Genomic DNA, 26,149 nt, shown 5'->3' on the forward strand with positions numbered 1-26,149 from the left:
TGCTCGCCTCCCTCAACCTCTCGCTCTTGCCCTCGCCCGCCCCTCTCAGCCTCTCGAGCTTGTTCCCCGAGCACGTGGAGCACTCAGTCTCTCGCACTCATTTCCACATATTCACCACGACACCATCTCCTTCCCGGACCCGCCAAAACTTTGTCCTCCCCCACCCCACCAAAATTTTGTCCCGCCTGGGCCCGCCAACCTTCACCCTCCTCAGGACCACCAAATCTCACCCCTCGGTGTCCATCCCCAACATACCTTAGCCTCCCAGGTCCAGCAGCCCTCAGCACACTCACCAGGGCTGGTGTTCGCTGCTCCTCCACCAAAGACTGTTTCTCCCCCACATTATGAGCCTGTCAGCAGCAAATGCGGGCGAGAAACAGTCTCTCACCGGAGGAGCAGCTCCATGCAGAATCTTCCATTGAAACCCACCTGTTTGACTGGAATTTTGAAAACTGGCTCAGGGATATGTACCAACGGGCATTACATTGGACAAGCCTGGTTTAGATGCTAGAGACAAAAGAATACAGAGTTCAGAAAGTGTGAAAAGGTTATCAAGATGGGAAAGGAAAAGGCTATGAAGGGTTTAAACAAAGAAAGGGTAATTGAATTTGAGCTTTTCGAGGCCTGGAGGAAATATAGGCCAGTGCATGAAGACAGGTATTGGGGGAGCAAGACTTGGGCCAGGAAGCCACCACCAGATTTCATGACCTTCAGTCAGTTAATTTCTTGTAGTCGTGGTTTCCACACCTCAAAAAGAGAATGTCACACATCCAAGAGCTACTGGTCAATCAGACAGGGCAGAGGAGGCAGAAGTGGCATAGTGGTGTTGTCACTGTTCTGGAATACCAGAGACACAGGCTAATCCCACCATGACAAATGAATTTTAAAAAAAACTAGAAGTCTGATGATGACCACAAAACAATTGTTGTAAAAACCCATCCGGCTCACCTATTCTGCCATTCTCACCTGGTCAGGCCTACATCTGGCTACAGGCCCACAGCAATGTGTTTGACTCTTAAATGCCCTCTGAACAAATGCAACTAGGCATGGGCAATAAATGCTGACCTAGCTAGCGACGCCTACATCCCATGAATGAATAATTAAAAAACGGGCAGGATGAGGTTTCCAAAAATAAAATCTTTAATTTTTCATTAATAAACATGTCCCTGCTTATGAGGGGACATGATTCATTACATTTTTTTTTCCATATCCCTTCATCTCCGAGGCAGCTCTGTGCCTCAGGGAGATTATGAAGTGCTCACTCACACACATGCGCAAAGTTCACACTCGGCCCGCTTGCCCTCCTTCCCCCCATCTGCACAAGCAGCACTCAGCGCTACCCCTTGCGTTTCACACTGGGCAGGCACTAATTGTCCCGCCTGAGCGAAATCACAGTCCAGCGCCAATCCTGGGCGGCGGTCAGCTTCCTGACCACCCCTGCCAAGCGCACCCGCCAAGGGCAAAATTCTGCTCTATGAATTACTCTTTCTTAACTTGACAATTTATTGCTATAACATTGCTGTACTTTTGCTCAACAATTGTGTATTTCCTTAAAACCTCAACATTTTTTTTGAAATTCAGTTTATTGCTGTGCCAAACCTTATCTTTCTGAAATTTGCTCATTGGCTCCTTGCTGAGAAGAAAGTGCAACATGTGCCCCACCTCCCGACCCAAACAAATTTTTTTTTCTTCATTCATAGGATGTGGGCATCGTTCGCTGGGCCAGAATATAATGCCCAACCCTAATTGCCCTTAAGGTAGTGGTGAGCTGCCTTCTTGCACTGTTGCAGCCCTTGTGCTATAGGTACACCCACAGTGCTGTTAGGAAGGGAGCTCCAGGATTTTGAACATTTAAGGTGAATCAAATCTGCTACTGTGCATTGGCAGTGGAGGGAGTGAATGTTTGTGGATGTGGTGCCAATCAAGCAGACTGCTTTGTCCTGGATGGTGTCAAGCTTCTTCAGTGTTGTGGGAGCTGCACTCATCCAGGCAAGTGGGGAGTATTCCATCACACTCCTGACTTGTGCCTTGTAGATGGTGGACAGGCTTTGGGGAGTCAGGAGGTGAGTTACTCTTCATACGATTCCTAGCCTCTGACCTGCTCTTGTAGCTACAGTATTTATATGGCTAGTCCAGTTCAGCTTCTGGTCAATGGTAACCCCCAGATTGTTGATAGTGGGGGATTCAGTGATGATTATGCCATTGAACATCAAGAGGCGATGGTTGCATTCTCTCTTGTTGAGATGGTCATTGCCTGACACTTGTGTGGTACAAATGTTACTTGCCATTTGTCAGCCCAAGCCTGGAAATTGTCCAGATCTTTCTGCATTTGGACATGGACTGCTTCACTATCTGAGGAGTCACGAATGCTGCTGAATATTGTGCAATCATCAGCGAACATCCCCACTTCTGATCTTATGATGGAAGGAGGGTCATTGATGAAGCACCTGAAGATGGTTGGGCTGAGGACACTACCCTGAGGCTCTCCTGCAGCGATGTCCTGGAGCTGAGATGACTGACCTCCAACAACCACAACCATCTTCCTTTGTGCTAGGCATGACTCCAACTAGCAGAGAATTTTCCCTCCCAATTCCCATTGACTCCAGTTTTGCTCGGGCTCCTTGATGCCACACTCGGTCAAATGCTGCCTTAATGTCAGGAGTAGTCACTCTCACCTCACTTCGGGGGTTCAGCTCTTTTGTCCATGTTTGAACCAAGGCTTTATTGAGGTCAGGAGCTGAGTGACCCTCGCGGAAGCCAAAGTAGGCATCAGTGAGAAGGTTATTGCTAAGCAAGTGCCGCTTGATAGCTCTGCTGAAGACTCCTTCCATTACTTTACTGACGAGAGTAGACTGGTGGGATGGTAATTGGCTGGGTTGGATTTGTCCTGCTTTTTGTGTATTGGACATACCTGGGCAATTTTCCACATAGCCAGGTAGATGCCAGTGTTGTAGCTGTACTGGAATAGCTTGGCTAGGGGTGCAGCAAGTCTTCAGTACTATTGTCGGAATATTGTCAGGGCCCGTAGCCTTTGCAGTATCCAGTGCCATCAGCCGTTTCTTGATATCATGTGGAGTGAGTCGGATTGGCTGAAGACTGGCATCTGTAATGTTGGGGACCTTCGAAGGAGGCCGAGATGGATCATCCACTCGACACTTCTGGCTGAAGATTGTTGCGAATGCTTCAGCCTTATATTTTGCACTGCTGTGCTGGGCACCTCCATCATTAAGGATGGTGATATTTGTGGAGCCACCTCCTCCAGTGAGTTGTTTAATTGTCCACCACCATTCACGACTGGATGTGGCAGGACTGCAGAGTTTATCTCTGATCTGCTGGTTATGAGATTGCTTAGCTCTGTCTATCACTTGCTGGGGCTTATGTTGTTTGGCACAGAAGTAGTCCTGTGTTATAGCTTCACCAGGTTGACACCTCATTTTTATAGTTATGCCTTGTGCTTCTCCTGGCATGTCCTCCTGCACTATTCATTGAACCAGGGTTGATCCCCTGGCTTGATGGTACAGTAGAGTGGGAGATATGCCAGGCCATGAGGTTACAGATTGTGCTTGAGTACAATTCTGCTGCTGCTGATGGCCCACAGCACCTCGCAGATGCCCAGTTTGAGTTGCTAAATCTGTTCAAAATCTATCCCATTTAGCACGGTGGTAGTGCCATACAACACGATGGAGGGTATCCTGAATGTGAAGGTGGGGTTTCATCTCCACAATGACTGTGTGGTAGTCATTCCTACCGATACTGTCATGGACTAGATGCCTCTGCATGAGGGAACCAACAAAAGGAAAAAAATACTTGACCTCATCCTCACCAACTTACCGCAGACCCAATCTAGCAGTTATGTCATTTAGGACTCGGCCAGCTCAGTTGGTAGTGGTGCTACTGAGCCGCTCTTGATGGTGGATATTGAAGTCCCCCACCCAGAGTACATTCTGCACCCTTGCCACCCCCAGTGCTTCCTCCAAGTGATGTTTAACATGGAGGAGCACTGATTCATCAGCTGAGGGAGGGCGGTACGTGGTAATCAGCAGGAGGTTTCCTTGCTGAGCTTGACCTGATGCCATAAGATTTCATAGGGTTCGAAGTCAATGTTGAGGACTCCCTCCCAACTGTATACCGGTGGGACAGGACATACGCGGGGACGGTGATGATCTGTAAGGTATGATTTTGTCAGGCTGTTGCTTGACTATTCTGGCAATTTTGGCACTAGCCCCCAGATGTTAGTAAGGAGGACTTTGCAGGTTTGACAGGGCTGGTTTTGCCATTGTTGCTTCCAGTGCTTAGGTCAATGCCAGGTGGTCTATCCGGTTTTATTCCTTTTTTGTGACTTTGTTACAACTGAATGGCTGCTAGGTCATTTCAGAGGACATTTAAGAGTCAACCACATTGCTGTGGGTCTGGGGTCACATGTAGGCCAGACCAGGTAAGGATGACAGATTTCCTTCCCTTTAGTGAACCAGATGGGTTTTTACAACAATGGTTTCATGGTCTTTAGACTTCTAATTCCAGACTTTTACTGAATTCAAATTACACCATCTGTTGGTGAGGGATTCAAATCCGGGTCCCCAAAGCATTACCCTGGGTCTCTGGATTACTTGTCCAGCAACAATATCACTATGCCAATGCCTCGCCCATGATTGTCCTTGTTGGACAACATGGTTTATACCCATTGTAGTCAAAATTTAATTCAGAATTATGCGCAGAATTTTCTGGATGACATGTGGGGGGTGGGCCCCACACGTCAGTGCGTAAAATGTTGGGCGAGCATCCTGACATCACCATGCCCCATCGCGATATTTCGCTGGGCGGGCGTGCAATGAAGTTCGATGCACGCCTGCCATTAAATAACGGGCTAATTAAGGCCCTTAATTCATCAATCAAAGGCGATTTTCAGGTGCCCGGGCGGGATAAGAGGGCTCAGTGGGGTTGTCAATCTGGTCTGTAAGTATTTATTGCAGAAAGTTTTTTAAACTTGCCTGTGTGATCTGCAGCAGTTCAGAACGAATTCCAATAGCTTTCTGTGCACTTTGAACCTTCAGGTCAGCACTCTGCAGTCATGAATTTTTATCGGGCCAGCCTCCAGAGGCCTCCCATTAACATAGGTATGGGTTCTGACATGTCCACTGGAGACAGCTCCTCTGAGGAGGAGGGGAGGGCTAGAATAAGGAGGAGGCTAGGAGTGCACAATCGGCCTCCAGGGGAGCCACCTTTGGAAGGACAGGCGCAGGCACAAGGGGAGCAGGGCCAAGAGGTTGTCCAAGGTGGAAGGGGCTGCAGAAGACGCCACTATCCTGTTGCCAGGGTATACAGGCGATGAAGCAGCTACCTTAATACGTCTGAGGTGCAGTGCCGAAAGAGGCTCTGACTGTCATGGGAGACAGTCAACTACATCTGTCAGATGATTGGAGACCCCATGCCAGTGGCTCCTAAGGTCACAATTGCCCTCAACCTCTATGCCTCTGGCTCCTTCCAAGGCTCGGTGGGTGATCTTTGTGGTGCCTCCCAATCAGCTGTGCACACTTGTGTCAAGCAGGTTACAGACGCACTGTTCAGGCGTGTACTGACCTTCATCCACTACCGCTGGGACCAGGCAAGCCGGCACAGTGAGCCAGAGGCTTTGTGGCTATTGCTGGCTTCCCCCATGTTCAGGGTGCTATAGGCCACACACATGTGGCTATCAAAGCGCCAGCAGGTGAACCCGGTGCTTTCGTCAACAGGAAGGGCTTCCACCCCATGAAAGTGCAGATAGTGTGTGATCACAGGATGCAGATTCTGCAAGTCTGTGCAAGGTACCCAGGTAGCTCCCACGACGCCTACATCCTCAGACACTCCCTGAAGCCAGGGCTCTTCGGTGCTCTGGCTCAGCTTGATGGATGACTGCTGGGTGACAAGGGCTATCCCCTCAGAAGGTGGCTCATGACACCTCTCTGCCATCCAAGAACAGAAGCTGAGGAGCGCTACAATAGGAGCCACACCTCCACAAGGGTTGTGGTGGAGAGCGCCATTGATCTTCTCAAGATGCGCTTCCGATGCCTGGACTGCTCAGGGGGCGCACTCCAGTACCCCCCAGATTGTGTCTCAGTGATAGTGTTTGCATGCTACGCTCTCCAAAATCTTGTGCTGGAAAGGGGGAAGCTGTGGACGATGAAGACATTGACGCAGTGGCTGCGGCTGCACACCATGAGTCCAGCATTGATTTTGAGGATGAGGAGGCGAAGGGGAACGATGAGGGGCTAAACGCTGACCCAGGACTACAGCAAGGAGGCAGAGACACCCGGATCACTTCAATCCAACAAACTTTCAGCTAGCTCCGCACAAACGGATCAGGAGGTCCAGCCTTGCCTTGCGCTTCCATAGTCGGCACTTAAGTGCTACATCTGCCATTTCATCAGCTGCAACTAAGGCCTTTGGAAGTAAACCTCAATGTCCACTCAAACACTCATGACATGTCTGGAAAACATACAAATGCAGAACAAAGAAGCCACCCTCAGCCATGGTAATACATCTGGTTTTAATTTTCTCCATCATAAGGTCACACAAAATGAAGCAAAATGTTTTTCAACCATAAACAAATAATAATTCCCTAATCTAGGGCCAACAAAAAAGCACCAGTGAGAAACCCATGGTGTTACTAAGGTGCCTTATTCTTACGTTTACGGGTGCTACGTCTTGCTGCCGCCCCATCGCTCGGAGTGGCATCTGACACAGCCTGCTCACTCTGCTGTCCTGTTGGCCTCGGTGACCTTGGCAGCCGTCCTCTGGCCCTTGGAGCCTGTGCTGACCCTGACGGGGAGGTATCTGCCAGGTCCACAGCTGGCACCTCCCCAGTCATCGCAGCCTCACCTGATGAATCGGTCACTGGGAGAGAGGCGGAGCAGCTGTTCCCCTCATCAAGGGCACTGTGAGAGGAGCCCGCAGAAACGACAGGCAGATGCTAAGCTGACGTGAAGTATTCCCGGACCTCCCTGCTCACCGTCAATGGATGGGCAACAAGCTGGGAAGCTTGAAGCCCACACCATCTCCCACATTGGCAATGATCAGCTGTGGCCACTGGTGCTGTGAGGGGTTGCAGGTCCGAGCGTAACTCCAGGAGAAGCTGCTTGTTCTCCTGGAAGCCACGAGAGTCGTCACTCTCTCCATGGAGGAAGCATGACACTCTAACATGAGGCCCATTGCATCACTGATGCTCCATGTGGACTCCTCCACCAAGGACACCAAGCGAAGCATCAGCTCATGCAACACTCCCAGATGCTCCCGCACACCCGGCCACATTTCCTGCAGCTGCTGCATCGCGAACGACTCCAGGGGCACATCATCACGGCCCGACTCAGCATGTGCCAGGTCCCCTGCGGTCCTCCGGCTGCTGGCGCCATCGGCACTCTCTGTCTCTGCCAGCTCCTCCAGCGATTGTGAAGTGCCCTCTCCGCTGTGCCCTGGGATGTTGCAATTACCACCAATGTGTTAGTATCTGCGCTGGTGTCTGCCTCGCAGAGTTGGTGTGACGCAGGTGACAGTTGAGGGCCCTCAGGTGTGAGAGGGACATCTGCAATTGCTCCTGCTGGACAGGCTCGGATGATGCTGAAAATAACAACAAGGACAGTGGATCAGTTAGCGTCCACACAGTGACACACATCATCCCTTTCCACCTGGCTCATTATGCCCTCAACCTTCCAGAACCTATGGAGACGAATATTGGTGGGGTGGCAAATAGTCAGGAGGAAACCCAAACATTACAGGCAGATACAGGCGGGCTGGTCAGATGGCCTAAGGACCGCCAAATGGAATGTTATGTGGATAAGTGTGAGGTGATTCACTTGGGCAGGAGAAACAAGGTACAGGAATACACAAGAAATGGTAGGACCGTGGAAAGTAAGGAGGATCAGCGGGACCTTGCTGGGCATGTCGACAGGCCCATTAAGGTAACGGGACAGATACATAAGGCGTTTAAGAAGGTAAATGCCATACTTGCCTTTATTAGCCTTGGAATAGAATATAGGAACAGGGAAGTCATGTTGCAAGTGCAGAAAACACTGCCTAGGCCACAGCTATAGTTCTGCGTGTAGTTGTGATATGCGCTTCACAGGAGGGATGTGATTGGAGAGGAGAGAGTGCAGAGGTCGCTGACCAGGATGCATGCTGGGCTGGAGAGTTTGACTCATGAGGAGACATAGCATAGACTGAGGTTATTTCCACTGGAACAGAGGAGATCTGGGGGTGACCTTATTGAGCTTTATAATATTATGAGGGGCATGAATAGGGGCGACACCTTGTCGGAGGGATGAGTAACCTGGTGGCATTGATTTAAGGGGCATGAGGTTGACAGGTGAGGTGATGAGGAACTTTTGCACACAGTAATGTGAGATGCACTGGCTGAAAGGATGGTGGAAGCAGAAATCCTCATAACATGTAATAAGTACTTGGATGTGCAGTTGCAATGCCATGGCATACAATGCCACCAGGATAGTGGTCCGAAATTGCATAAGGCAACTTTGGAAGGTGGCTGACATGCGCATCTTCGAAGGGCCAAGGGACTTTTGTCTATGAGCCACACCTCTGACTCTATCAATCTGTGAATGAGCAATGTTGCAACAATAATGAATCAAACAATCATTAGTGCTTTGGATGGTGGGAAGACAGGGCGGATATCACTGTGCACTTCAAATATCTGGCCATTCCACACCAGCCTCACCGACACCTGTGGACCTGGGCGCATGGTGTCTCTCAAGCTCCAGGGCCTCCTGATTGAAAAAATTTGAGACATGCGTCCTCATATGACAGTGTCACATGAGCTGGGACATATCTATTAAATTTTTTGAAAATTTTTATTAGAGCTGAATTTTCTGGGTGACGTGCGGGTGGTGGGCCCCGCACATTAGCGTTTAAAATGGCGCGCGCTGACGTCGGGCGAGGATCCTGATGTCACTGTGCGCCATCGCGATATTTATCTGGACGGATGAAGCACGACGCGCGCCCGCCATTAATTAAAGGACTAGTTAAGGCCCTTAACTCGACACTCGACGCCGATTTTGAGGCGCCCGTGCAATCTTTGGCTCAGCGCACGGGCGCAACGAGCAGGCGGGTAAGTGACTTTTTAACAAAACTCATCCACGGGCGGGATATGTGGGCTCAGTGGGGTTGTCAATGTTTTATGTGAAGTATTTATTGCAGCAAGTATTTTAAACTTTCCTGTGTGATCTGAAGCTGTTCAGAATGAATTCCAGCAGCTTTCTGTGCACTTTGAACATTCAGGTCAGCACTCTGCAGTCAGTAATCTTTATCTGGCCTGCAGCTTTCTGGAGGCCTCCCCTTAGGCCCTTAGGGTTCTGACATGTCCACTGGAGGCAGCTCCTGTGAGAAGGAAGGGAGGGCTAGAATGAGGAGGAGGCCAGGAGTGCACATTCAGACTCCAGGGGAGCCACCTTTGGGAGAACAGGCGCAGGCACTAGGGGCGCAGGGCTAAGACGTAGTCCAAGATGGAAGGGGCCGGAGAAGATGCCTCTATCCTGCTGCCAGGATATACAGTCGGTGAAGCAGCTACCTCAATATGACTAAGGTGCAGTACCGAAGGAGGGTCCGACTGTCAAGGGAGACAGTCAACTATATCTGTCAGATGGTTGGCCCTGAGATTTCTCCTGTGTGGGTGGACAGCCCATGCCAGTGGCTCTGAAGGTCACAGTTACCCTCAAATTTTATGCCTCTGGCTCCTTCCAGGGCTCGGTGGTGATCTTTGTGGTGTCTCCCAATCAGCTGTCCACACTGGTGTCAATCAGGTTACAGACGCTCTGTTCAGACGGACATTAACCTTCATCCACTTCCACTGGGACCAGGCAAGCCAGACACAACGAGCCAGAGGCTTTGCGGCCATTGCTGGCTTCCCCCGCATCCAGGGTGCTATAGACTGTACACATGTGGCCATCAAGGCTCCAGCAGGTGAGCCCAGTGCCTTCGTCAACAGGAAGGACTTCCACTCCATGAACACGCAGATAGTGTGTGAACACAGGATGCTGATGCTACAAGTCTGTGCAAGGTACCCCGGCAGCTCCCACGACACCTACATCATCAAGCACTCCCAGACGCTGGGGCTTTTCAGTGCTCCAACTCAGCTGGATGGATGGCTGCTGGGTGACAAGGGCAATCCCCTCAGAAGGTGGCTCATGATGCCTCTCTGCCATCCAATATCAGAAGCTGAGGAGCGCTACAATAGTAGCCATGCCTCCACAAGGGCTGTGGTGGAGAGAGCCATCAGCCTTCTCAAGGTACGCTTCTGATGCCTGGACCGCTCAGGGGGCGCACTCCAGTACCCCCCAGATCGTGTGTCGATGATAGTGGCTGCATACTGCGCTCAATACAATCTTGCGCTGGAAAGGGGGGACTCCGTGGACAATGAAGACGATGACATAGTGTCTGCGACTGCACACAATGAGTCCAGCACTGATTCTGAGGATGAGCAAACACAAAGGAATGCTGAGGGGGTAGACGCTGACCTGGGACGACACCAAGGAGGCAGGGACACCCAGGAGGCTTTAATCCAATGAACCTTCAGCTAGCTCAACACAAATGGATCAGCAGGACCAGCTTTACCTGGCGCTTCCATACTCGGCACCTAAGTGCTACATCTGCCAGGGTCATCAGCAGGAACTAAGGGCTTTGGACATAAACCTGAATGTCCAAACAAAGACTCATGACATTTATCTTAAACATACACATGCAGAACAAAAGAGCCACCCTCAGCCATGGTAACACACCTGATTTTTTATTTTGATCATCAGATGTTCTCACAAATCCAAAACAAAACATTAAGCAAGCAGAAAAAAATTATAAGGACCTAATTTCGGGCCAACACAAGAACACCAGTGAGAAACCCATGGTGTGCCTAAGGTGCCTCGAGCTTTCTATTACAGGTGCTACATCTTGGTGCTGCCCCATTGCGGGTCTAGCATCTGAGACAGCCTGCTGACTCTGCTGTCCTGTTGGCCTCAATGACCTTGGCGGTTGTCCTCTGGCCAGTGAAGCCTTTGCTGGGCCCGCCTGGGAGGGATCTGCCAGTTCCACAGCTGGCATCTCCCCAATCGTCGCAGCCTCACCTGATGTCCTCTCACTGGGAGAGGGGCAGAGTAGCTGGTGCCCTCATCCAGAACGCCATGAGAAGAGCCCGCAGATACGAGAAGGAGCTGCTGCGCTGACTTGAGGTTGCCTCGGACTTCTGTACTCACCGTGGATGGATGGGCAACGAGCTGGGAAGCTTGAAGGCCACACCATGCCCTACATTGGCACTGACCAGCTGTGGCCACTGGCGCTGTGAGAGTTTGCAGGTCCAAGCGTAAACCCAGGAGGACCTGATTGATCTCCTGGAAGCCCCTCTCCACGAGATTTGCCACTGTCCCCATGGAGGAAGCATGATGATTTGACGCTCAATGCATCATTGATGCTCCATGTGGACTCCTCCACCACGGACACCAAGCGAAGCATAGCCTCATGCATCACTCCCAAATGCTCCTGCACACCCGGCTGCATTTCTTGCAGCTGCTGCATTGAGGCACATCATCATGCACCGACTGAGCACGTGCCTGGTCCCCTGCAGCCCTCCGACTGCTGGTGCCATCGGCACTCTCTGTTCCTGCCAGCTTCAGCGAATGTGAAGTGCCCTCTTCACTGTGCCCTGGGACACTAGCTGATGTTGCAATGCCCGAGGTGCTAGTCTCAGTGCTGGTGCCTGCCTCACAGAAATGGTGTGCTGCAGGTGACACTTGAGGGCCCTCAGATGTGAGGGGGGACATCTGCAATTCCTCCTGGTGGCTATGCTCTGATGATGCTGAAATGAACAACAAGGACAGTGGATCAGTTAGCGTGCACACAGTGACACACTCCATCCCTTTCCCTCTGGCTCATTATGTGCTTAACCTTCCAGAACCAATGGACACGAACATTGGGTCGGGTGGCAAATAGTGAGGAGGATAGCCTTACATTACAGGCAGATATAGACGGGCTGGTCAGATGGGCTGATGAATGCCAAATGGGATGCTATGTGGATAAGTGTGAGGTGATGCACTTGGGCAGAACAAACAAGTCATGGCAATACACAATGAATGGTAGGACTGTGGAAAGTAATGAGGATCAGAGGGACCTTGCTGTGCATGTCGACTGGTCCCTTAAGATAGCGGGACAGGTACATAAGGTGCTTAAGAAGGCAAATGCCATGCTTGCTTTTATTAGCCAAGGCATAGAATATACGAACAGGGAGGTCATTTTGCAAGTGCAGAAAACGCTGCCTAGGCCACAGCTATAGTTCTGCATACAGTTCTGAAATGAGCTTCATGGGAGGGATGTGATTGGAGTGGAGAGGCGCAGAGCTTGTTGACCAGGATGCTGGCTGGGCTGGAGAGTTTGACTTATAAGGAAAGATAGCATAGACTGGGGCTATTTCCTCTGGAGCAGAGAGATTGAGGGGTGACATGATTGAAGTGTATAAACTTATGAGGGGCATAGATAGGGTGGACAGAAAGGAACTTTTCCCTTTGATGGAGGGATCAATAACCAGGTGACATTGACTTAAGGTAAGGGGCATGAGATTGACAGAGGATGTGATGAACAACTTTTGCACACAGGAGGGTGTCGGGAATGTGGAACACATTGCTTGAAAGGGTGGTAGATGCAGAAACCCTCCTAACATGTAATAAGTATTTGGATATGCAGTTGTGATGCCATTGCATACAAGGCCATGGGCATAGTGCTGGGAGATGGGATTAGTAGCCTTAGGAAGGTGTTTGACCACACATCCTCGAAGGACCTAAGGACGTTTTTCTGTGATCCACACCTCTGAATTTATCACTCTGTGACCACGCAATGTTGCAATAATAACAAATTTATCAATCAGTGCTATGGATGTTGGGAGGACATTGTGGATCTCACTTTGACCTCAACTACCTGGCCGTTCCACCCTAGCCTCACCGACACCAGTTGACCTGGGCACATGGCGCCTCTCAATTTGTCACATGGATGACATCCTTATCCATTGGTCACAAGGGGAGAGCTCAACCACAAGGCTCAGGAGGTTCTTAAGGCCCTCCAAGAAGCAGGTCTCACTTTAAATGTCAAGTGTGAATTTTCCAAAACTACTATCAGATTTCTGGGGCATATCATTCAAGGACAGGGTATTATGGTAGACCCTCAAAAATCGTAAGTCATCAGTGACTTACCCCAACTGAAGTGTGTCCAGCAGTTCCCAGAGATGATAAATCTAGTTGGCAAAGTTTATCCCAAATCTTGCCACCTTCACAGAACCTTTAAGGGATCTCCATAAAAAAAAGGCCAACAATGGTTTTGGGGCATTGAATAAATCAATGCTTTTCAATGAATTAAATACAGGCTGGTTTCTTCAGGTGTGCTGGCACTTTACAAAGCACCATTGCCCACAGTGATGGCCACAGAGACATCCTCAACTGGCCTTGATGCTGCTCTTATCCAACTCCAGAAGAATGGCAACAGGAAGCCTGTATTCTTTGCCTCCAAAAGATTAACAGAAATAGAGCAATGCTATTGTACCATCAAAAAGCAAGCACTGGCTATCACATGAACCATTGAGAAGTTCTCTGACTACCTGGTCGGCTTACCCTTCCAAATCGAGACCGATCACAAATCGCTCATTACTTGCTTGAACTCCACAGAGGTTATTAAAATGCCCATTAATTTTTTGCCTTCCCTTAATGTGTTATCAATGCTTGGCTGTCTACGTTCCAGGAAATTCGCCAACCTTGGCCGATGCTCTCTCCAGTGCTACAGTGGACTTGGACTTCACGTTTGTCTCAGACATGAAAACATTCTCTTTGATTATAATGAAGTTATTGCCTATCTCCACCAGGAACCTCCAAGATGTCTGAAGAGTACATAAAGAGGATGGGGAATGTGCCCAAGTACAAGAATTTTGCTTGAAAGATTCACTTAAGTATTGTCCTTTGGACCAGCTCCTCCATAAATACCAAGAGTAATGCAGACACTTGACATAGCAGATGACCTCTTAGTTTTTGATCATTGCCTGGTCATTCCTAAGTCTTTACGAGAAGTGATCCTTCACAGGCTCCATGGAGGCCAGCTGGGGATTGCAAACTATAGAGCATGCATACTGCAATCTGCATGGTGGCTGAGCATTACTTAGGCTGTCCAAGATTTCATTCTCTCCTGCCACATCTGCAGAATTAACAGCTAGACACCCACAGAACCCTGGTGCCATCCCGCTTCCCAGGCCGACCTCGGCAGAAACTGAGGCTCGACCTCTTTGATTTTCAGGGCAAGGCATACCAACTCGCTGCAGATTACTACTCTAGATGGCTGGAAATAGTCAGAGTCCACATCATTGCAGCTGAGTCAGTGATCAGAATGCAGACCATCTTCTATATGCATGGGTTTCCCAATGAAATTGCCTCAGATAACCGTCCACAGTTTGCTCATGACCGCTTCAAGAAATCTGCTGATGACAATGGGATCATCCATGTCACTAGTTCTACTCTCCATCCACAAGCTAACGGAAAGGCTGAACAAACGATGATGATTATCAAGACCCTAATGTCCAAGAATTCAGACTGGCACTCAGCCCTGTTGCAATACCGAGCTACACCTCTAGCTAATGGATTCTCACCAGCTGAATTGCTCATGAGCCAATATCTAAAGGCACAAGTTCTTCTACTGCCAAGGACCCTCCAACCTAATGTTACCCCTGCTGACCACAGGAGAATGAGAAACAGGGAGATGAACTTCTGTGAGAAACAACAATGGTTGTACAACTCCAAACTTAGGGCCAAGACCCTAGCACCCTTAACACTAAGGTTTAGAAATGAAATCGTAAATCAGAGGTGTAATGCAATGTAAGAAGTTTGGAAATAGTTAACATAATTATTTAAAAAGTTGAGAGTATGCTTTGGGAGAGGCGTAGTGTAATGGGTTAATAGAATAGTTATGGTAATGAGTGACGTAGGCTATGATGTAACAATGGTATCAGCAGTCATGTGCTCATGACTCTGTACAACAGACAGGACAGGCAGCATTCAGGAGTGTTGTGCCTACTCAATAGTCTACCTTGAGTATATTGCACATTGTGTAAATAAACAGTTTGAAGTAACTACCTGAGTCAGGCTACAGTCTCTTTAGATAAGATACACCATGCCACTAGTATATGAAACAGAAGTCATGGTTTCCCAATCACAAGGGCGTCCACTCCATTAATGCCCAGTTGATGTACAACCACAAACTAGTCTTTAAGCAGCTCCTGGGCAGCTTTCATGATGCATTCATCCTTCAGCAGTCCACCCACTCAATCATTTTCACATCTTAAATCAGAGGTAAAAACAAAACACTGCGGATGCTGGAAATCCAAAGCAAAAACAGAATTACCTGGAAAAACTCAGCAGGTCTGGCAGCATCGGCGGAGAAGAAAAGAGTTGACGTTTTGAGTCCTCATGACCCTTCAACAGAACTGATCTTTCCTTCTTTGAAAGATCAGTTCTGTTGAAGGGTCATGAGGAATCGAAACGTCAACTCTTTTCTTCTCCACCGATGTTGCCAGACCTGCTGAGTTTTGCCAGGTAATTCTGTTTTTGTCTTAAATCAGAGGTACTGGCTGTCTACTCAGAGACAAAAGATACCTGGTTAAAATATGCTGATAAAATCTCTCAGAAACCCGAGGAGTGAGGCCCAGGAGCAATAAAATGAATGCCATATGACCATCAGATGTGTCATCAAATAAATCATTGGCATGCTGAAGATGAATTTCAGGTGCCTGGACAGATTGGGAGACACCCTTCAATATGCACCAGCTGGGGTCTCCAGAGTGTTTGTTGTGTGCTGGGGTCTACACAATGTTGCTCAGCAGTGAGGATTGGACCTATAAGAGGAACAAGGTGCAGAGCACAGATCCTCCATGAAGGATTCTAGGGAGGAAGTAGAAAGTGAGGAGGCTGAAGGTGATATGGGCAATGCACCACCATCATTGATGTATGTTGCTGCCTAGGATGCCCGAATGCCCTCATTATTGCAAAGTTCACTTAGGTTCCTCCAGTGCACCCATCTAACAACCAAATCTAAAGCCATTTTTGCCTCCTTTTCTCCTCAAATGCCACAAAAACAAAGTTGTCCTGCAAGCAACTAAGCAACCTTTTCGTGACCATCCATTGCTTAGCATTAAATCATGAATTCCCAGTCATCATCGCACAACTGTAAAAGCCACCAACTGGGCAGCAACCAAAAAAGGGTAAGATGAAAAAATGGTGCAAAAAAAAACTTGTGTGTTTCAAATAGCCAAAAAATACTAAACAATATTACAATCAAGCATTCATGTACCCTTGTCCAACAAACCTTTACTCTTTTTCTTCCTAGCACTTCTAGGTGGTGCAATCCCTGTGGCTTCAGTTAAGGTAGAAAGGTTGCACAGTGTTGACATTTCGAGTCCTCATGACCCTTCAACAGAACTGATTTTTTCAAAAATCAGTTCTGTTGAAGGGTCATGAGGACTCGAAACATCAACTCTTTTCTTCTCCGCTGATGCTGCCAGACCTGCTGAGTTTTTCCAGGTAATTCTGTTTTTGTTTTGGATTTCCAGCATCAGCAGTTTTTTGTTTTTATATTATTAAGGTTGCACAGTTCCTGCTTTGACTGTTGAAATGCTCTTGTCAACATCTTCTGGGCTTTGGGGCCTCTCTAACTTGTCTCGTCGAAGTGTGAATGCCTGAGCTGGTGTAGGGTTTGCATGAGTTCTATAATGGTGCACTCTCAGAGTGAGTAAACTCCTCTGGGGAGTTGTCATCATTGTCCGTGAACTGGAGAACCCCCTGTGGAATGGCAGAAGAGCCTGTGTGGCATAAAGGACATGAATGAATCCTGTAAAGCTAAGAACGTTAGAAGGTATAATTATATTCATGATTATATTCAGTGGTTGATGACATCAAGTCAGCATGGCTGATTGTTATATACCATGTGGCTGCCTGATATTTAATTCTGTCACCATGAAGCTGGATTCCCCACATCTCCCCATTTCTGACAGCCAGGCACACCAAGACTGCGCTGATTTCCAGCGTTTGCTCCTCTGCAAATGAAGGCCACCTCCAGCTCCCTGCCTTTTCCTGGTGTTCTCTTCTCTTGTAAAGGAGGAAAGAAGAGACCTATAGGTGACAATAATGGGATGTCCTTTCCCAATGGATCAATAGAATTTCTTGAGGATGACTAGGAGGGAGAGGAAGAACAAGCATGAGCGTCATTTGTAAATGGTCAGATGAAAGAAATCCATAGACAGAGAAGGATTGGTTGCAACTGTAAAGCAAGTAGATGCGAGACGTGATGTGCGAGGGAAGACAAAGGCTGGAATTTTCCACTCCCGTTGGCATCGGTTGTCATGGCGGGCAAGAGGGACCATGTGGTGGGAAGACCAGAAATCAGTTTCACGCCATCGTGAAACCAGTTTGCAATTGTCCACTCCACCCAACAATAGCGCCCACCACCAGACACTGGGAACTTCGTTGTAATAGATCTACATATCATTTTAAGCCCTGCTCCCCAGAATCACCCCCCATGCTGGATCATCCGTGCACATCGGTGTAATTGCAATGCCATGTTTCACAACAGCATTTAAAAGGCATGCACTTGGCGAGCTGTACTTCAAGGGTAACTCAGAGCTGACTGCACGCTAACGTTGTGCAGCACTCGCAAGGGTCGCCCATTCAACTTCAAAGTTGAGGCGCCGCGCATTCAGGCAAGGGCACAGGCAGGTTGCTTTTTCCTGGCTGGCTGACAGTGGGGTGCCAGGTCAAGGGCTGCACTGCGGTTGGGGTGAGGTTAGTGGGGGCTGGGGGGTGGGGGGGGGGGGGGGTGATGGTGGGTGTGCCTGCAAGGCAGCATGCTGTGAGTCAAGTTGGGGGGGTGCAAGGGATGCACTGTGGTTGGGGTGAGTTGGGTGGGGGCAAGGGCTGCACAGCATCTGAGGCAAGTTTGTGGGAGGTGGTGGCAAAGTGGTCCGGTCTGATGGTAGTAGCACAAGCACATGCTGGGATGGGGAGCGGGAGGGAGGCAGACACACATTAAAGAAAACTTGTATAAAGTGACCATTCCTCCGCAGCTGAGACAGTTCATGCGCAGCCACATTGACATACCTGGAGTTGAGCCTCTAGCTTATCTGCCCACTCAAACAACGTAGAGGCATGAAAGTGCCACCAAATGCTACAGAGCTTTTCACCCCTCGGGTACAACTAATGCAAACTAATGAGAGTTTTAGTGGACTGCAGAACAACTAGATTACTGGGAAAGTTGTACAGTCTCCTTGCTAAAGCTGGCCATGGAGCAGTCACTGGTGAAGGCGCTCAGAGCCCATTGCAATGTCATCATTCAGGTTTGGACCAGTTTCCCCCATGGTGCAAGCTAACAATGCAGCCTTGCAATGGGGGTCAGGACAATGCCTAACAGAAAACTGGGGAAGGTCCTGAGTCCCAAAAGAGTGGAATAGCACCCATAGACCTCAAGTGAGAGTGCCTCAAAGGTAGCAAGGCCAATGCCAGACCAGTAAAATTAAAATTAAAAGCGATCCAGAGAAGGCCCCGAGAATCTGAATTAGATTTCCCAAGAATCCCAGAATTAAATAGGGGCCAGAGAAGTCCTAGAGCAGGAAAATAAATAGTGAGGGAGATGCCCCACATAGCCGTAGGCCCTGAAGAAAGGCAGAGTGCTAAGCCCAAAAAAGAAAAGGATAAGGACTTGCCTGAAGTATGGCTAGCGGAAGCCTACTTTCCAACATGAAATAGGGACAAATGGAGTTCCCAAACCAATGAGCAGGTAGGGAGTGAGATGACTTCCCTGGTCAAAAAGCCACAAGGGAGTGTAGCACCTCCACTTGAGGGCAGAAGAGTTCCTAGGGACATGGAACATGTTAGGAGAGCACCCCCTCCAAAGCCAAAGATCCCAGCATTGATTGGCTTGGCCAAATACCTTTCTGGCGAATTTAAATGAGGACCAAAAAACTTCCCAAACTAGCCCAGGAAACGTGAGGATGATGCCTCACTTAGTTGAAAAGCAACTGGGAGGTTTAGCAAGAGCAGACCATCCATCAGAGGGCAGTAGTATCCCAAAACACATGTTGCCTACACCTCAACCCGATTGTACGCCAGGCTCATCCACCATAATACAGAATCTCAAGGTGACCAGAGTTAACCACCCTATTTAGAATGATCCACAAAACCCCACCAGCTACTGCACTGTAGCTATATCTGGTATGGATGTGGGAGATACCCCTGCCAGAAGACCATCTCCCTCCCATCCAGGCCCACAAAGAATGGCCCAAGGTTAGGGGCCAACTGCCTGCCTGCTGCTGTGCCAACCAAAAGCACCTAGCGCCAGAAACTGGAATTCTCCAGTTATGCCAGCGCCTGAGATGGACCCTGAACCAGAATCCCCTAAAGTGGCAAAGTCCCTTTAAAACACCCCACTCCCCTGACCCTCAGCCTAACCCCACTCTCTGGGTCCAAACAGGTTACCCATGCGGACAGCAAGAACTAAGCTGGACAAGAGCGGCTAAGCCCTATGATCCCAGGTCCGGACACCCACTGAGTAAGATATCCAGCATTCCCTGTAGATTGTCCAGAGCAGCTTGACCATCACTTGCCCCCTGAGTGCTAACCATCCTGTAAAACCCCCAGGCCTTTTTGAGGATACTTAACAAGGAAGTTAGAATCCCTAACCCCCAAAAGAGGGAAGTCAGAACTCTAGCACCAAATTGACTTCCCCATACAGATGAATTTCAAATCCTCCCATGTCACCAAAACCTTCCAAATCCCAGGACTGGACAATGTCCTTGGGAACGCCATGTCCTTGGTTTAAACCACAAAACGAAAATGCATCAGGGAACTACCATTCCCCCTGCTAGCTGTGTGTCTGATGTGCCTGCATGAATGAGAGAGTGTCTGCATATTTCTTCACTTCCTACTCTTCCTTCTCTAAGGCCACATAAAAAAAAAGAAATAGAATCCTCTTATTTTCACCCAATGGTGGAGACATGTCATGTCCAAAAGACATGAAGGACAAAAGTATATATATATATAACACAAAAACAGAATTACCTGGAAAAACTCAGCAGGTCTGGCAGCATCGGCGGAGAAGAAAAGAGTTGACGTTTCGAGTCCTCATGACCCTTCGACAGAACTTGTTTTTATCTCTGTTTTTATCTCTGTTTTTATATATATATATATATATATATATATGTGTGTACACCATCCAGCCTACTTTATAAAATTAGCTTATTTTTAAAATGGACAAAGTGTTTACACTGACTGAAGCCTGACTAGCTAAGACTCACACAAAAGGAATTTCTAGCCTTCAGAAAACAGCAAGGATCTTGTTATCTCTAAAGAGGTGCGAATGCCCCCTGTGACTGCAGAAATCAAATTCCAAGGAAATGCATGAAGACCCTTTACATTTCTAAGGCAGAGCTCTGGCCAACGGAGATGATACATCTGTGAGGGCAAAGGGGCCCTGAAACCACTGAAACTTATTAATGGATCCAGACCAGGAATATAAATCCTTTGTCCAAACCAAGGGGAAGAAGTGGTATAAAAACAGAAAATGCTGGGAAAACTCAACTGGTCTGGCAGCATCTGTGGAGGGAGGGACAGAGTTAATGTTATGAGTCCGCATGACTCTTCTTCAAAAGAATTGGGAGTTATGTCACATGGCTTCCACCCCCGACCAATCCCCCACCCCCCACCAAAGCTGCCAGAACCTGTAGTATTGCCTTTTGGAGCTGAATCTCAGCAGTCTGCCATATTCCATTAACAGAGCAGCAGTAGAACAAAGCTCTGTCCAGGTTTAAATTGCCTGGCCCTCATCTACACTGTTTTCTACTGGAACATCTGAACTTCAGTACCAGTGCCTATGGCAAGACTGATTCATCTCCATGTGCTTCTCCCATTGTGGAAGTCTGTGCTACTGGAAAAGTGGAAGACACTGCATCAGTTTCCGTGGCTAACCTCTCTGAAGAAATACACCATTTGACTTTTGATTCTGGACTCTGGACTCACGTGAAACAATAATTCTTATTTTATCTGTGGTCCTTGCCCTGTACCTCTTCCTTTCCCTTAGCCCTCTTCTATTGTGTGAATGTATCGGGGGCCATGTGTGAATCCCCTTCCCGCTTTTTTTGAGTGTGTGTAAAATAAACTAATCCTCTGATTTTACCCTATCTTGAGTTTGCCATTAATAACAGAAGATTGGATCACTCCAAAAAATTAAGGGTTGGGGAAAATACGCCAAGGGGGAAATCAAAAATCAAAAACACCTTTCTGTGTGGCAAGAGGAGAAATCAGGGCTGTTTTAAATTAAACCTCCTCCTGTCTGTCACATTGCTTTAAATTAACTGCCATAGTTTAGTTCATAGTTGTTCAAATTCTTAATAGTTGAATAGACTTTCAGTTAACAGTTGACTGTAACGTAAATTAAATTTCTTCACCCCGCTTCTGTCCCACCCTTGCCCCTGCTTCCCTGCCCCACACTCCCCCGACCCTGCCAACCACTCCTACTCTTTGCCTGCTTGCTCTTCCATTTCTTCTTTTTTTCCCCAACTTAATCTACATTTTCCTCTTCCATCTTCCTCTCCCCGTTAAAAACAAAAAAAATGCGGATGCTGGAAATCCAAAACAAAAACAAAAACAGAATTACCTGGAAAAACTCAGCAGGTCTGGCAGCATCGGCGGAGAAGAAAAGAGTTGACATTTCGAGTCCTCATGACCCTTCGACAGAACTTGAGTTCGAGTCCAAGAAAGAGTTGAAATATAAGCTGGTTTAAGGTGTGTGTGTGTGGGGGGCGGAGAGATAGAGAGAGAGAGAGAGAGGTGGAGGGGGGGTGGTGTGGTTGTAGGGACAAACAAGCAGTGATAGAAGCAGATCATCAAAAGATGTCAACAACAATAATACAAAAGAACACATAGGTGTTAAAGTTAAAGTTGGTGAAATTATCTAAACGAATGTGCTAATTAAGAATGGATGGTAGGGCACTCAAGGTATAGCTCTAGTGGGGGTGTTTTTTTTTAAAAAATAATGGAAATAGGTGGGAAAAGGAAAATCTTTATAATTTATTGGAAAAAAGAGGAAGGGGGAAACAGAAAGGGGGTGGGGATGGGGGAGGGAGCTCACGACCTAAAGTTGTTGAATTCAATATTCAGTCCGGAAGGCTGTAAAGTGCCTAAGCGGAAGATGAGATGTTGTTCCTCCAGTTTGCGTTGGGCTTCACTGGAACAATGCAGCAAACCAAGGACAGACATGTGGGCAAGAGAGCAGTGGAGTGTTAAAATGGCAAGCGACAGGGAGGTTTGGGTCATTCTTGCAGACAGACCCCAGGTGTTCTGCAAAGCAGTCGCCCAGTTTACGTTTGGTCTCTCCAATGTAGAGGAGACCATATTGGGAGCAACGAATGCAGTAGACTAAGTTGGGGGAAATTCAAGTGAAATGCTGCTTCACTTGAAAGGAGTGTTTGGGTCCTTGGACGGTGAGGAGAGAGGAAGTGAAGTGGCAGGTGTTGCATCTTTTGCGTGGGCATGGGGTGGTGCCATAGGAGGGGGTTGAGGAGTAGGGGGTGATGGAGGAGTGGACCAGGGTGTCCCTGAGGGACCGATCCCTACGGAATACCTCAAGAGAAGGTAAGAATCCAGAGGGAGGGGTCCAGGTGCAGGGAGAATATTGGAGATGGGTAAAAGGATCCGTTGAACTGGGAGAGGACTCCTGCCCAAAGAAGTGAGCCCGGAGATGAAGACGGCGGAAGAAGAGTTCAGCATCATGCCGAGCCCGAAATTCATTGAGGTGAGGGCATAAGGGTATGAAACTAAGTCCTTTGCTGAGCACTGAACGTTCAGCATCGGAGAGCGGAAGGTCAGGGGGTATAGTGAATACACGGCTGGGGTTGGGATTGGAAGATGGGGTGGGGACGGAGGGACAGGCCGGGGTGGAGGGTCCTAGATGGGTGTTGCTGTCAATGACTTGTTGGAGCTTGCGTTCCTTAGCACTTGAGAGAAAGAGAAAAAGTTTCTTGTTGAGGCGTCAGATGAGCCGAAGGATAAAATGAAACTGGGGGCACGCGCAGCTTTGAGAAAGGGTACGGCGGTGCTGCTGGAGGGAGAGGTCGAGTGTGTTCATATGGCGGCGCATGGCACTGAGTGTGGATTTCAGAATGTGACGGGAACAGCAGTCCGAGAAACGTTTTATGTCCCGGAGATACCTGTAATCCTGGGTGGGTTCGAAACATGAGGGGTGGAATTTCAGTTGAAATCCACATGGGGTAAGTCAGAGATGGAGACAGTCACTGAGATAGGAGATATGGCTGTGAAAGCTGGTTTTAGTAAACACCTTGTCAAACACCAGGAGGGAAATGGAAAGCAAGGAAGGTGAGCAGGGCAAAAGAGAGGAATGGAAATCTTGTCGCAGAAAAGAACAGAACTTCTTCAAGGAGGTAGGCATTTCTTGAAGAGCAGTGGCAGTCAATTAAACACAGAGATAAAAACAAAAAAACTGCGGATGCTGGAAATCCAAAACAAAAACAAAAACAGAATTACCTGGAAAAACTCAGCAGGTCTGGCAGCATCGGCGGAGAAGAAAAGGATTCTTACCTTCTCTTGATCTTTTCATTGAGAACTGTCGGCGCGACATTAGTCGTCTCAATTTCTCTGCTCCTCTCACCCATTCTAACCTGTCTCTCTCTGAACTTACTGCACTCCATTCTCTCAGGTCCAACACTGACATTGTCATCAAACCCGCTGACAAGGGTGGTGCTGTTGTTGTCTGGCGCACTGACCTCTACCTCGCGGAGGCTGAGCGTCAACTCGCAGACATTTCCTCCTACCTCTCCCTGGACCATGACCCCAACACTGAACATCAAGCCATTGTTTCCAGGACTGTCACTGACCTCATCTCCTCTGGGGATCTCCCTCCCACAGCTTCCAACCTGATAGTCGCCCAACCTTGGACGGCCCGCTTCTATCTCCTACCCAAAATCCACAAACAGAACTGCCTCGGTAGACCGATAGTCTCAGCTTGCTCCTGCCCCACAGAACTCATTTCTCATTATCTTGACTCCCTTCTCTCTCCCCTTGTCCAGTCCCTTCCCACCTACATCCGTGATTCCTCTGACACGTTACGTCACATCCACAATTTCCAGTTCCCTGGCCCCAACCGCTTCCTCATCACCATGGATGTCCAATCCCTCTACCCCTCCATCCCCCACCAGGATGATCTGAGGGCCCTTAGCTTCTTCCTCGAACAGAGGCCCGAACAATCCCCATCCACCACTACTCTCCTCCGTCTGGCTGAACTTGTTCTCACGCTGAACAATTTCTCCTTCAACTCCTCTCACTTCCTCCAAATAAAAGGTGTGGCTATGGGTACCCGCATGGGCCCCAGCTATGCCTGTCTCTTTATGGGGTATGTGGAACATTCCTTGTTGCAGTCCTACTCCGGCCCCCTTCCACAACTCTTTCTCCGGTACATCGATGATTACTTCGGTGCCGCTTCATGCTCTCGTCGGGACTTGGAAAAATTTATTAATATTGCTTCCAATCTCCACCCCTCCATCATTTTCACGTGGTCCATCTCTGACACTTCCCTTCCCTTCCTTGACCTCTCTGTCTCAATCTCTGGCGATAGACTGTCCACCAATATCCATTACAAACCAACCGACTCCCACAGCTATCTCGACTACAGCTCCTCACACCCCGCTTCCTGTAAGGACTCCATCCCATTCTCTCAGTTCCTTCGCCTCCGTCGCATCTGTTCCGATGATGCTACCTTCAAAAACAGTTCCTCTGACATGTCCTCCTTCTTCCTTAACCGAGGTTTTCCACCCACGGTCGTTGACAGGGCCCTCAACCGTGTCCAGCCCATCTCCTGCGCATCCACCCTCACGCTTTCTCCTCCCTCCCAGAAACATGATAGGGTCCCCCTTGTCCTCACTTATCACCCCACCAGCCTCCGCATTCAAAGGATCATCCTCCGCCATTTCCACCAACTCCAGCATGATGCCACCACCAAACACATCTTCCCTTCACCCCCCCTATCGGCATTCCGTAGGGATCGCTCCCTCAGGGACACCCTGGTCCACTCCTCCATCACCCCCTACTCCTCAACCCCCTCCTATGGCACCACCCCATGTCCACGCAAAAGATGCAACACCTGCCCCTTCACTTCCTCTCTCCTCACCGTCCAAGGACCCAAACACTCCTTTCAAGTGAAGCAGCATTTCACTTGAATTTCCCCCAACTTAGTCTACTGCATTCGTTGCTCCCAATGTGGTCTCCTCTACATTGGAGAGACCAAACGTAAACTGGGCGACTGCTTTGCAGAACACCTGCGGTCTGTCTACAAGAATGACCCAAACCTCCCTGTCGCTTGCCATTTTAACACTCCACCCTGCTCTCTTGCCCACATGTCTGTCCTTGGCTTGCTGCATTGTTCCAGTGAAGCCCAACGCAAACTGGAGGAACAACACCTCATCTTCCGATTAGGCAATTTACAGCCTTCCGGACTGAATATTGAAGTCAACAACTTAAGGTCGTTAGCTCCCTCCCCCATCCCCACCCCCTTTCTGTTTCCCCCTTCCTTTTTTTTCCAATAAATTATAAAGATTTTCCTTTTCCCACCTATTTCCATTATTTAAAAAAAACACCCCCACTAGAGCTATACCTTGAGTGCCCTTCGTTTAGATAATATCACGAACTTTAACTTTAACACCTATGTGTTCTTTTGTACTATTGTTGTTGACATCTTTTGATGATCTGCTTCTATCACTGCTTGTTTCTCCCTACAATCACACCACCCCCCCTCCACCTCTCTCTCTCTCTCTCTCTCCGCCCCCCACACACACACCTTAAACCAGCTTATATTTCAACTCTTTCTTGGACTCGAACTCAAGTTCTGTCGAAGGGTCATGAGGACTCGAAACATCAACTCTTTTCTTCTCCGCCGATGCTGCCAGACCTGCTGAGTTTTTCCAGGTAATTCTGTTTTTGTTTTTGTTCCTCTCCCCGTTTCCCATCTCGTTTCCCATATCACTCTGGGTCACACTCGCTCTTCCCATTTCCTTGTGTTTCTCTCGTCCTCTCTCCTACCCACTCCTCACCCTATTATTCTT

This window comes from Carcharodon carcharias, chromosome 3 (genome assembly GCF_017639515.1).
Source record: "Carcharodon carcharias isolate sCarCar2 chromosome 3, sCarCar2.pri, whole genome shotgun sequence".
Taxonomy (NCBI): Eukaryota; Metazoa; Chordata; class Chondrichthyes; order Lamniformes; family Lamnidae; genus Carcharodon; species Carcharodon carcharias.